Source organism: Melospiza melodia, chromosome Z (assembly GCF_035770615.1).
Source record: "Melospiza melodia melodia isolate bMelMel2 chromosome Z, bMelMel2.pri, whole genome shotgun sequence".
Classification (NCBI taxonomy): Eukaryota; Metazoa; Chordata; class Aves; order Passeriformes; family Passerellidae; genus Melospiza; species Melospiza melodia.
In genome coordinates, this window is record NC_086226.1 from 63,574,712 (window position 1) to 63,586,521 (window position 11,810).

Below are 11,810 nucleotides of genomic sequence, written 5' to 3' on the forward strand. Positions count from 1 at the left end.
TGGCCGGAGAAGAATCTGTGCTCTCGCTATCCAGGCTGGGGGGGGCGAGGCCGGGGGGAGGGACGGGGGGGGAGGGGGGGCGGCATGGGGGATGAGAGGAAAGTCCTCTCCCTGCGATTGCCGCTGAAGGACGCGAGTGCAGCGATCCGTTGTCCAGCCCGGATTCGGGACGGCATCTGAAGGTGAGAAGGAAGGAGCTGTGTACGGTGCGAGCGCTGCGTGGCAAAGCAGAGCAACATCCACTCCAGAGCACCGGCGCCCACCTTTAGGGATGCCGCCAGCCGGCTTGGAGCTGGATGGGGAGGAGACGAGCTCTGCTGCTGATCCGCTGTTTTGTCGCTAGCAGGAGAGGTGGGACAGCAGCCCCCAGAGTAACCTCTGTGGGTTCAAAAGGAAGGAGGCGGCTAGAGCGGAATGCTGCCGGCAGTAGTGGCAGCCCGGGGATGGGGAGCAGCGGCGCCTCCCGAGGAGACGCTGGCACGGCCCCGGGGCGACGTCGTCTGAAGGTCAGGAAGGACGCCGGGGCCGCACCTGGCCCCGCGCAGAAAGGCATGCGGCTCCTGCAGGCACGGCAGGCCCGTCAGTCCCTCCCGGGGCAGCGATGCCGACCACCGGGGCTCCGCAGTCCGCAAAGCTTTCAGTTGCCGATGAGGGAGTGCATGTTTCTACACTGAGGGCAGTGTCTACCACCTGGGTATGCCTCGGTGCCCCGTGCCTGTCAGTGTTTCAAAGGCATTTGGAAAATGCCCTTTATAACATGTTTCAATTTTCTATCATCCTGAAGTGATCAGACAATTGGACTAGATCGTCTTTTTAGATCCCTTCCCCTGAAGTGTTTGGTTCTATTCTGTAGCCTCCCAGAAAACCACTTTTGCAGCTGACACTAATGTTAGTCTAAGAACTAACCTGGGTTAGCATGTGCTGCACTTTTTCCAGCAAATTTCAGAGAGGAAAAAATAATGCCAAGACAGGGTGGAAAACCCTCTTATTTTATACCTTAATCTGCCCCCAGAAATTACCATTCAAAAGGCATAATGCAGCATTTTTGATGCTTTTTCAGACATAACATAGGAGTGGGTCAGCATAGATTATTACTGTGCTCAAGAAATGAACCTGGGAGCCTGCTGGAGCTGTGTGCCTGGGTTTCTGTGCTATTAACACAGTGTTTCCAGATCTGTGGTGGCTATATGACTTTGAGCAGTGTTTATATTTTGGGTCTGTCATGTCACAACCCACATTCCTTTTTCATCATATGATTGCTCTTAGAGAGAAGGACAGTGTCCGCACCCCAGACTACCAGACTCCATACACACACCTTGCTCTTGCATCTCAGAGTCTGGGAAGGAATGATACAAATACCCTTAAACAGAAGGATCAGAAAAGTGTAAGCTAATAGTTAGAATACCCAGTTGCCTAAAATCAGCTTTCTTCTTCCTATTTGGGGAATCCTGGACTGTGCTACATCAAGAAACCCCTGCAGCAGCCAAGGGTCAGCATAGCCAAGTGGGGTTGCTGAGAAATGTTCCTGTTTATAGGCTCATTACAAGCTGTGCAATAGCGAATGTCCTCCCTTCTGTGCAGAGAAGAGTGATGTCATCCACAGGGATTTCAAAAGCCAGACAAAACAATAGGGACATCCAGAAGTCCCTGAGAGATCCTTGAGCTTCTTGTTGACCTGTTTAGAACTGCTGGTCTGTTTCCAGAGCCAGCTGACTCTCCAAGGGTCATGTCCCTGTGGTTCTGTTTCCAAACTGCACCCACCTTTTCCAGATTACACAGCTGACACAGAAAATCATGATATGTGAGACAGTGAAACATAGCTCTTAACACTGACTACCTCACAGTTCCCTCCTCTTCAGGAGACCAAGGCACATCATCATGAAACCACAAACTCCACTGAGATACTCTGAAGCCTAGCTTCAGCATCTCTACCCTGCCTCAAGCACCAGCTTCCATGTAAAACCCACAGGATGTACCTTCTAGGTGAAAATCCAATCACTTGTGAGCCTGATTTGGGTACCTCCTGCCCAGGTGATACCCTGACTATTCAGTCAGGAAAGTTCTCTCCAGTACACTCCTCACCACATGAGGATCAGGCACAAAGGCAGGAAAGGACACAGTCAAAATAGATGGTGTAGTCTATAGATCTGTGTCTATTCATAGTCTCAGAAAGGCTTCTTGAGAAGGCATTTACCTCGGAGGCAGAGCCTTTACTCAATTTTCCAAGAAACCCAGCTGGAAAGATAGACTCATGGGGATCTGCTAGGTGATTTACCTGCCATACATGATGTCTGCTACAGGAGAAACAACAGATCCTGCAGCCCTGGTAATGATATCAGCAATGCCACCTGCATCTTCTTTCTAATGGCATATTTCAATATCCTAGGTTCATAATAATTTATGAGTATGAATCTAGGAGTAATGCAATTTTATAACATTTACTGGACAGTAAAAAAATCTCAGAAACAGCAGTGTTTTCCCACCAGAGTGAGGGATAGAGACTGGTGTCTGTGAATGGGGTCTATCCCAGCACCACGGACAGAGAACAGCTGAACCTGCCCTGACACCTCCAAAATTTCCCCAAGTGCCAAAGCCAGTTCGTAATCTGGTTTGCACTGTGTAGCTGACATATGCCTGCTGCTGATTGTGGGAATAGGCTTGTTCTTCCTTGCAGAACCAGAACAGTAGGAATCCACATTATGACCTTGCTTGGTGCAGATGAAGAGTACAGAAAACTGAGCAAAGGTCTCCTCCATGGAGTTTTCTGCATGGAACTCAGATTTCTTCCTTGGCCACCAGCAGGGAATCTGTGTAAGAAATGGAATAAGCCAATAATTGGGTTTGGTGACATTTTCCATAGAAAAATATATATATGGATCTCCAAAAGGAAGGAAAGGTCTGTTTTCAGAAGAAAAAAATAAATTAGTCAGGATGTTTCATTTCAACATCTTAAAACGCAATGTTTGATTATTCATTTCCATATGGTGTTTGACTACTAAACTGAAACCAATGCCATGTGAAAATGATACTAATAAGAAAGCTCACAAACAAAGTGTAAAGGTTATAGAAAATACTTAAGCAGCTGCCCAAAATGATCATACTATTTCTTTTTCCTTTTTCCCTCCTTATATTTTATGAGCTCTCACTATTGGAGCCACCGCACTGTTCAGTAGACCGCTGGCAAGACCTGCATAGGAGCAGGATGATTAGCTTTTTGTCAACACAGCTACTGAGAGAGAGGAGTCAGGTGCTTTCTAATGGTAGTTCGTACATATCAGCTGCTAATCCTTCACTGGTTTAGTTCACTGAACACAAATCTACTATGTTTCATTTTCTCTTCAACTGTCAATTCTGACTGTCAAAACATTTCAGAATTCAAGCATTTTTTGCCTTTTCAGAAGTGTGGCTTTGTTTCTTGTTGTTCCATTCAACTTACAGCAGGCTTTGAGTAAAGTCTTTATTTTCCAACCAAATTAAAGAAAAAAACCACACATAATATTCTTTTTAAGAAGTGTGTGTTTCCCTTAAGCCAAAACTATAAAAGGGTTTTTCAGCCATTTCTGATAGCTCTGAAGCTCTGGTCCCTTGAGATTTCTCGAAGATTAACTTTCTAGTTGAGCATTTGCTTCAGCTATCACAAGACCAAATTTTAGCTGCCCACCATCAGAAAAACGGAAACAAACATGCATTGATTGTTCTGTCTTAATGGCATGTAAACACAGGAATGCAAACTATCTATTTTTTTTTCTTTTTTATTTTAATGAACAGAGATGCCGCAACTTATTTTATGACTAAACCACAAGTTAGGCTGCCATTTACAGCCTCTAGCTGCTAAGCTGACAACTTCTTGTTTGTTTGCTACCTTTTCTAGTCCCCTGGTCACTGTATCTCTATTCCTTTCTTCGTTTCCCGTTCTCTGGACAAGTTCTTGCCTTACCAGACTGATTGAGAGTCCCTTCTCAGCAGGACTCTGATTCCTGTGGAGAGGCATGATCAGGTAAATATCCTGCAGCTTTTATCTCCAGGATTTAGAGCTCTACATTACAAGGCTTCCTTGGCAGACAGAAGTTGTCCATAAAGCCAAGAATCCGTCTTTATCACTGCAGTGATTAAATAAAGATGCTTCTATCCAAAGCATATCAAGTTTTGTCATGAGATTATTATTTCAAGTACTTTTGGCAGGAATTTTTCCACCAGTAAACAAGTCATCCAAACCAGAGCATTTTGTGATGTGTCAGCTTATACATGAGTTTGGAAGCAAAGAGGTAAAAAAAAAAAAAATTACTGTTCTATATTTAATGCTGTTGAAACATTCTACTTGGAGGTATCTAAAGTGTTGCATGTTTCCCATGACCAAATCACTTTGCCTTGCTTCAAGCAATACATGCATGTCTGAAAAATAAACAAAATCATAGCAGTGTAAATTGGGTTTTTTCAGTATTCTTTTGTCATGGAGAGGGAAAAAGAGGTCACACTTTTCCTCTTTGTTGCAGTTTAAAGTGCAAGCAATTCAAAATGTCAAACACACTTTACAACAGAATTTCTATTTTTCCAGGTAATTCTATGCTTCACCTTCTTTCATTACTCTGTGTCTTGGAAAAGAAAATTATTAGAGGGAAGCAGCATACTTGGCTGAAATGATAGCTTGGTGTCAGTTGATATGGCCTGTAGTTCTTTTCCTGTTTTAAAAGAGTAGTTTCAAGTTTTGACCTCATCTTGGAAGGGATGCTGTCATCTCAAAATGTCAATCTCTGAGCCATAACAACAAATTTCATTGATTAACATTTTAAACTTTTCATTAAGCATGAAGTGAATGTGTGCTTGTGTTAGTTTAAGAGAGCCTGATATTTACTGGGTGGTGGGAGAAGCCACAGAGGCAAAATTTGAGAAAAAATCCAAAGCAATAAACAACTGCTCGAAGTTTCTAGTATATCTAGCAAACCCAGTCCCTGAAGGCTCTGAATATGGACACATTACTAGCTGTTCTTTACAATTACAGAAGTTGGTAATGCCTCTGTGATGACATATTTAAGTAGGAAAAAAACTGCACGCACGCTCTCCTTCTCCTTCTTCCACAAGGTGGGGAGGCGACTGATGGGGGCCGTGCCAGTGCCGCCAGAGCCATGCCAGCGGGGCCAGCCACGCGGCCAGGACCATGCATGCAGCCACCTCGGCACGGCTCGCAGTGAGCTTTGCCTGCGTAGCTGCCTTCAGCCAGCCGTGCTGCGAACGGAGGGGCAGGGCTGGCGGCAGCAGCTTCTCCTTTTGGCAGCCCCACACAAAGAGAGGCGCTGAACACGGCGGTGTCGCGGTGCCCGGCACCACCCGCGCAGCTGCTGGGGGTCCATGTGGCCGACAGCGGGGAGCATGAGGAGCAATTCCCCTCAGCCCGGATGGGATCAACTTTTCAGCGCTGTGAAACCCTGTAAGAACTTTTCAATTGGTGGAACTTGAGAACAAGCAAACCTACAAACACCAATTCTCTCCCAGGTCCAAGAAAAGGGAACGGTGAAAATTTGTGAGGAGAGCAGCGCGGCAACATTAAGGTCAGTGAAAAGGAGAGAGGGGTAGGAGGAGGTGCTCCAAACCTCAGAGCTGAGATTGTTTTGCAAGCCATGGTGAGGACTATGAAACAAGAAACTGTTTTCGTGTAATTCATAAAGCACATGGAGGGATGCACAGATCCATTAGCTTTCCTAGCTGTCCAAGAATCCTTCTGCAGGAGAACTCCTGAAGGTGGAAGAGCAACAAGTGCCAATTGCCACCTCGACAGTAAACCGCCGGCAGCATCAGATGAATCCAGATGCCATGATCCCAATCCAAAAAATGATCCGTGAACTGGAGAGCCAGGGGGTGGTCAGCAAGACCCACTCACCCTTCAACAGCCCCATCTGGCATGTGCGCAAGTCTGACAAATCTGACAAAGAATGGAGACTGACTGTGGACTATTGTGGCTTGAATTAAGTGACTCCACCACTGAGTGCTGCTGTGCCGGACATGCTGGAACTCCAGTACAAGCTGGGGTCCAAGGAAGTGAAGTGGTATGCCACTATTGCCACTATAGACATTGCCAATGCATTTTTCTCCATTCCTCTGGCAGCAGAATGCAGGCCTCAGTTTGCCTTCACCTAGAGGGGTGTGCAGTACACCTGGAACCGACTGCCTGCATCCTCCACCAAAATTGTTGAGTTTTAACATTGGCCAAAGCCAAGCACCCACCAAACAAAAAACCTATTTACTCATTCTCCTCTGCTCAACTACATCAGAGGAGAATGAATAAATAGATTTTTTCTTGAGTGCCTGGCTTTGGCCAATGTCAAACCACTACAGTGCATATTTTTAGATACTTCAGATACATGTAGAGCAATTACTCTGAGGGGTGATGTAGATGCTGTCAAATTAGGCTGTTACAGTATTATTCTTTTTACACCCAGATGTTTCTGAAGAGACCATGGTAGTTAAATGAAGTCTGAAAGCTTAGGAATCCTCATAACTTCCTATTTCAGTTTTGAACTTGATCTCCACTGCCTCACTTTGATAAGAAAGCTAAACATGCAATGAAGTAATTTTCGAGGTAAGTGTATTTGCTGAATGAGATTAGCAGAATACCAGTACCTGAAAATAAATCTATGTAATCCACAAGAAATAGACATGGATGTCACCTTAGAATGTGTTTGTTGGGTTGGTTTTTTTTTACCTCAGTGGAACTGTAAAATGTAACTTGTAATGTCACATAAAGTATCCAGCCAGCTTGTTCCCTGCCTTTACTGGCGTGACATTTCTTCTATTGATCCATTCAGTGTCAGTGAATCAACAGCGCCACAGTGTTGCAGGAATAAGGTTGCACACAGGTTGCAATGTTGGAGATTCAATCCCCTTGCATTGCACAACCAATACAATGCAGTGAGGAAACCCATCTAACAGGCATCCACAGCCTAATACATCACATTGTTCTTTCATCAGTTTCTCTCCATGGGGCTCCACGGACATACACTACCATGCGTTTTTCTGCTTCATCCTTGTATTGCCAGTTGATCATATAGTTCCCATAAAATCTTTTTTCTTTCTGGTATTTTTTAAGACTTCCTCTCTTCAGCAACTGCCACAGCTTTCTGACAATACTGTAGCTCTGCATTTCTTCTCTCTGACTGCAAGTACTCTTCTTTTGTGTGCAAATCTATGCAATAGAGAAAAAATGTTGCATCTTCTATTGATTCTTCTTCCGCTGGCAAATTTTTTACACCTCATCTATTAGACCTGCGTTATTATCCCACTGTCTTCAGGGGCTATGACAACTAATCAGACCCCAGGATTTAGTCTAACCCTCTAAAAATTCTTATAGCTAAAACTGATTAAAAAAATAGTTTGTGATTTTCTTCTTTTGATCTTCATATCCTTCCCATGTACAGTTCATGCAATTGAAACCCTTAACAAAAAGGAGAAGAGTTAACTAATCTGTAAAATGTCAGTGGAACACATCAGCCTTCACCACATTAAACAGTCACGAAATGGGTGACTGACTACTGGCCAGTAGAAATAAGTGGCCTTAATAAAGTTCTTACAACTAAATATGATGAGTATTAGACAAATATGGCCAAAACACAGATTTTGATTTAAGCTAAAGCACTAGAGAGTTAATCTTAATATACTGAAATTACTGGACTTCGACACTTCCATTAGTGCATGTGTGCTGAATCCAAATTAGTTCTTCTAAGCCTGAACATCTCATATGATGAGTTCACCTGAATAGAAATTATGTTATTGTAAAGATGATCTGTCAATTTAACTCTTACACAGGGCCTTCCTGTATAATCAGTTTTTGCTGAAAATTAGTAACAAAGTAAATGAGAAAATTCACTGTGTTTAGAGAATCTTTGGGAAATGCAAATCTAGAGAGGAAAATGTCCTGTGTTGACAGTCAAAACATTTCAGGATTCAGTAACTTGAATGCTTAATCACTAACATGTGAATCTCTGTGAAATACCAACATTGTTCCATACGTCCTCATGTGTCTTTTAATTTCCCATTGCTTTTTGCTAATGGCCTGCATGCCATTTCTCACCTAATCTCCTTTTGTAATATTTAGTCTTCAAATGACAGCATTTATCAGCCAGATGATGCACACAAACAAAGCAGGTCATTATTCTTGCACATAAACATGAATGCCTCTGTCCAAGCTCCCTCTTGATGTGCCAGTAACAGTGAGTAAGAATGAAGTCATTTGCCCACTTGCTGAGACTCTGTGGCAAGGGAAGCCAGGTTTGGGCAAGCTGAGCTGGGGAGGCCTGGTTGATGTTGCTTCAGGCTTGGCCATTTTTGTGTTCAAAGTCAGCTTAAGCAACCACACAGAAAACTTTGTTTTTCCATTCCATTTTTGTTGTTTCTCAGGTTTCCAAGCTGCCTGGGAATGGTGGAAAATTCCCTGCTGGGCTTTCTTCTACAAATCATCATTTCTTTTGCTCCCACTCAGTCTCCATCACAATTATACTTTGGACTAATCCTCTCACTTCAGAGAGTTGTCTGTTCAGGTATTACAGTAGAATAGTGAAAAACACTCAAATAATGGGTTAGGGCTCTGTGGTTAAGCACATATTTAAGCAACCTGCCTGAAAAACAGATGTAGACCCCAAAGGGATAAGAGAATCAAAGCTATTTAATGTGGAAATAGGGTAAATATAACCCACCTGCACATTCATTTGGTACTGTCTATCCATTCCATGACTTTCTAATCCATCAGCAAGTTTCAACCTCAAGTAACACAGGAGTAAAAGTCTCATATTGTTAGTTTTGATTAATTTCATGGAAATTGTTGGCTTGTTAGAGGAGAATTAAATTTTATTAAGTCTTCATGAGAGACTAATTGTAGTAAGAATCTCTACTAGGAAATAAAGAATCTACTCAGGAGAGTTTTCAAGGAATTAACATTATATTAAATTGGTGCATGTTTGGGTTTCTTTCTCCTTCAATTTGAAATGCTGAGAGACTCAGCTGAATTAATCTTCTCCACACTTTTTTTTTCCACTTGGAGCTACCTCTTATAAAATTACTTCATAAGCTAACTTTAAATGAATATACACTGGTGGATATGAGATTTGCCTTTTGCTTCATGCCATATGAGACTTCACTATTGCTACAAAATTAAATAAAAACTAGAACTTGAACTCTGGGAGGTACTAAAAGTCTGCTGCCTGTTATGTGCATGAATTTTAAAGTGCCCTATTCATTTACTGAAAATTTATTGGACATGTATTTCTTTCACACCCTATAAAGATATACCCATTAAGACAGTCCTACACCATGAAGAGAAAAGGTAAGCAAAACAAGAAAGTCATCACCTTTCTGCAGGAGTAGAATTTGAACACAAATGTCTGGAAATGGGTGCAGAGTGAACTCTTGCTCCTAATACAAACCAGCAGGTCCAATATTAACAATACAGCATCATACCACAAATACTGATACCTGAAGTTCATCAGCAAGGTCAAGTAGATCTGTTGAGATCATTACTAAAGGAGGGCATGAAATAAGTTTGAGTCATGAGAAGAGCAGTAGAGTATCCAGAGAAAGATCTATCCCAACTCACTAAGTGAGGTTGGAAGCAGGAACAATCAAAGCCAGGTTTCCCAGCACACCACCAGGTTTTCTCTGGACTGGTTTCTTCCTTTCACTTTCAAATAACAAATGTGATTTTCAATGTCCTAGCGCTAGACAAGATGTCAGTCCCATATGATCCTCTTAGGAATTTGTTTATGCAGAGGTGACACCAAAATACTGATCATGCCTGGATGGAATATTTTCCTGGTCAGAGACTTCAAGGAGCAAGTGGGATTCCACTGGCCATGTAAGGCCATACCAGAGCCAGACATTGGATTTTGTCTCGCAACACAAGGGAAATGTTACCTAGACATTTTCATCATGTACTAGCCATGTTCATCCATTGGCTAGTACATCTGATATGGCTAAACAGCTCTTCTGTCAATCAGAAGTGTTTGGATACCCAGGGAAGAGCACTTGTCCCTAAAGAGCTGATCTCACTTCCCAGGGATTGCAGAAATGGATGCTGATAGGGTGAATATTTGTTAAGGTGAAGAGTGGTGACATGGTAGTGCAAATGATTTGCAGATCAGAACTACTTCCTTCTCAGATAGTGTCATCCTTACAAAAGCTTAGCTTTTCCTAGTCAAAAGAATAAAAGTTATTATTTTCTGTGCTACCAGTGTCTTATAAAGCAAGTCCCTTGACTCTGAGATCCTGGCAGTGTCCTGTATTTTTGGAGGTGAATGAGGTTGAAGATCCGAAAAAATTACTGGCTTCAACAGTGAAGCACTGTTTTTGAGGCAGTTCTAAGAAGATTTTTAACAGACAGAGAACAATTGGTTTGAAAGATGAACTATTTAAAAAGTGTACACTTGTGTATGTGCACATGCACCCAAGAAACAGCGGAGGAGGTTTTACATGAACAGACTGTATTGGTAACCAAAGACACAGGAAACAACAATCAAACTGCTAAACAATGGCAAACAGGTAATTTTTCAATTGACCCCAAAAATTACTGCTCTTATAAGGTCACAGCTCATGTATGACCTGTCACTGACACCTTTCAAGAAAAGATGGCGACACAGTTATAGTATATCCTATGCTGATTCTTTTCCTCCTATCTCTACAAGAAAACACACTGCACACTTAAAATGTTCTAAAAATCAGGAAACTAGGACATTTGGCTTATCTGGTTCATGAAGGTTCGAGTAAGTGTCAATGTAAAATAGCTGAGGCTTCCTGAAGCATATGAAAATCAGTTACTCCAAGAACCTACCACGACAAACCCAAGAGACACAGTGGAGACTCAAGAGCAAGCATCCATTGTCCTCTGTGTTGTACATCACTGATCTTAGTCGGAGCAGCTGGGCACACTCCTCTTGGTGCTGGTGACTTGATGTAAACGTGTAAGTGCCAAGATTTAACCTACTTAGAGACAGTTTAAAAATAGTACCTCACCCTCCCATAAGGTCTTGCACTGAGTTTCATTACATTTGTCTCCTACAGCATATATTAGTGGAAAAGTACAGAATAATATGGTGTAGGCTTCCTGAAGACCCAAGGAGAAGATTAGTGGGACATGTCAGGTCACTTTGGGACATAAAAACAGCAGAAATGTCATGGTTAATTGGTGACCAGTTCCCTTTTTGACTCCCAGCATAGGATAAAACTATGTAATTAGCAGACAAACAAGATTGGGAAACCTCATTATGGTTCTGGGACTGAATTATTGTCAGGCTAGAATGAAATGGGTATTCAGCAGCTAAAGGTCAAGCTTTCTCAATTGTATGTCAGTGCAGAGGGAATGGAGAACCCCATCTATTCAATTCACAAATCCCAGAAGAAAATTCAAGTCATGGTGATATATTTAGCTGTCTAAAAAGGACAGTCCCTGTGATGCAGCTGAGACTAGAGATCTTCTGACTTCATGGAGGCTGCAGCTCAAAGTATCACAGAAGGCAGAAACTGAAATAAATGAAGCAGCATCTACCAAGCAAACACTAATGAGAACTTAACTCCTAAGGAAATAAATGCAACTTGTGAGAATAGTGTCAAACCTCAGCCTTAGAAAAGAGAATTGAAATAAAGCCCACATGATGATAATATCTTTCATGACAGTTTCTGTAAAAGGACTTCCTTACTTTAGTTTGGTTGCGCTTTTTTCCAATTTTCTTCAAATTATTTTTGATTTAGTTTTCACAGAGTTCAAGAAATGTTAAACTAAAAAAAGTAAATCTCACACATTTCTGTCAAAACCACCTGATAATCAAAATGTT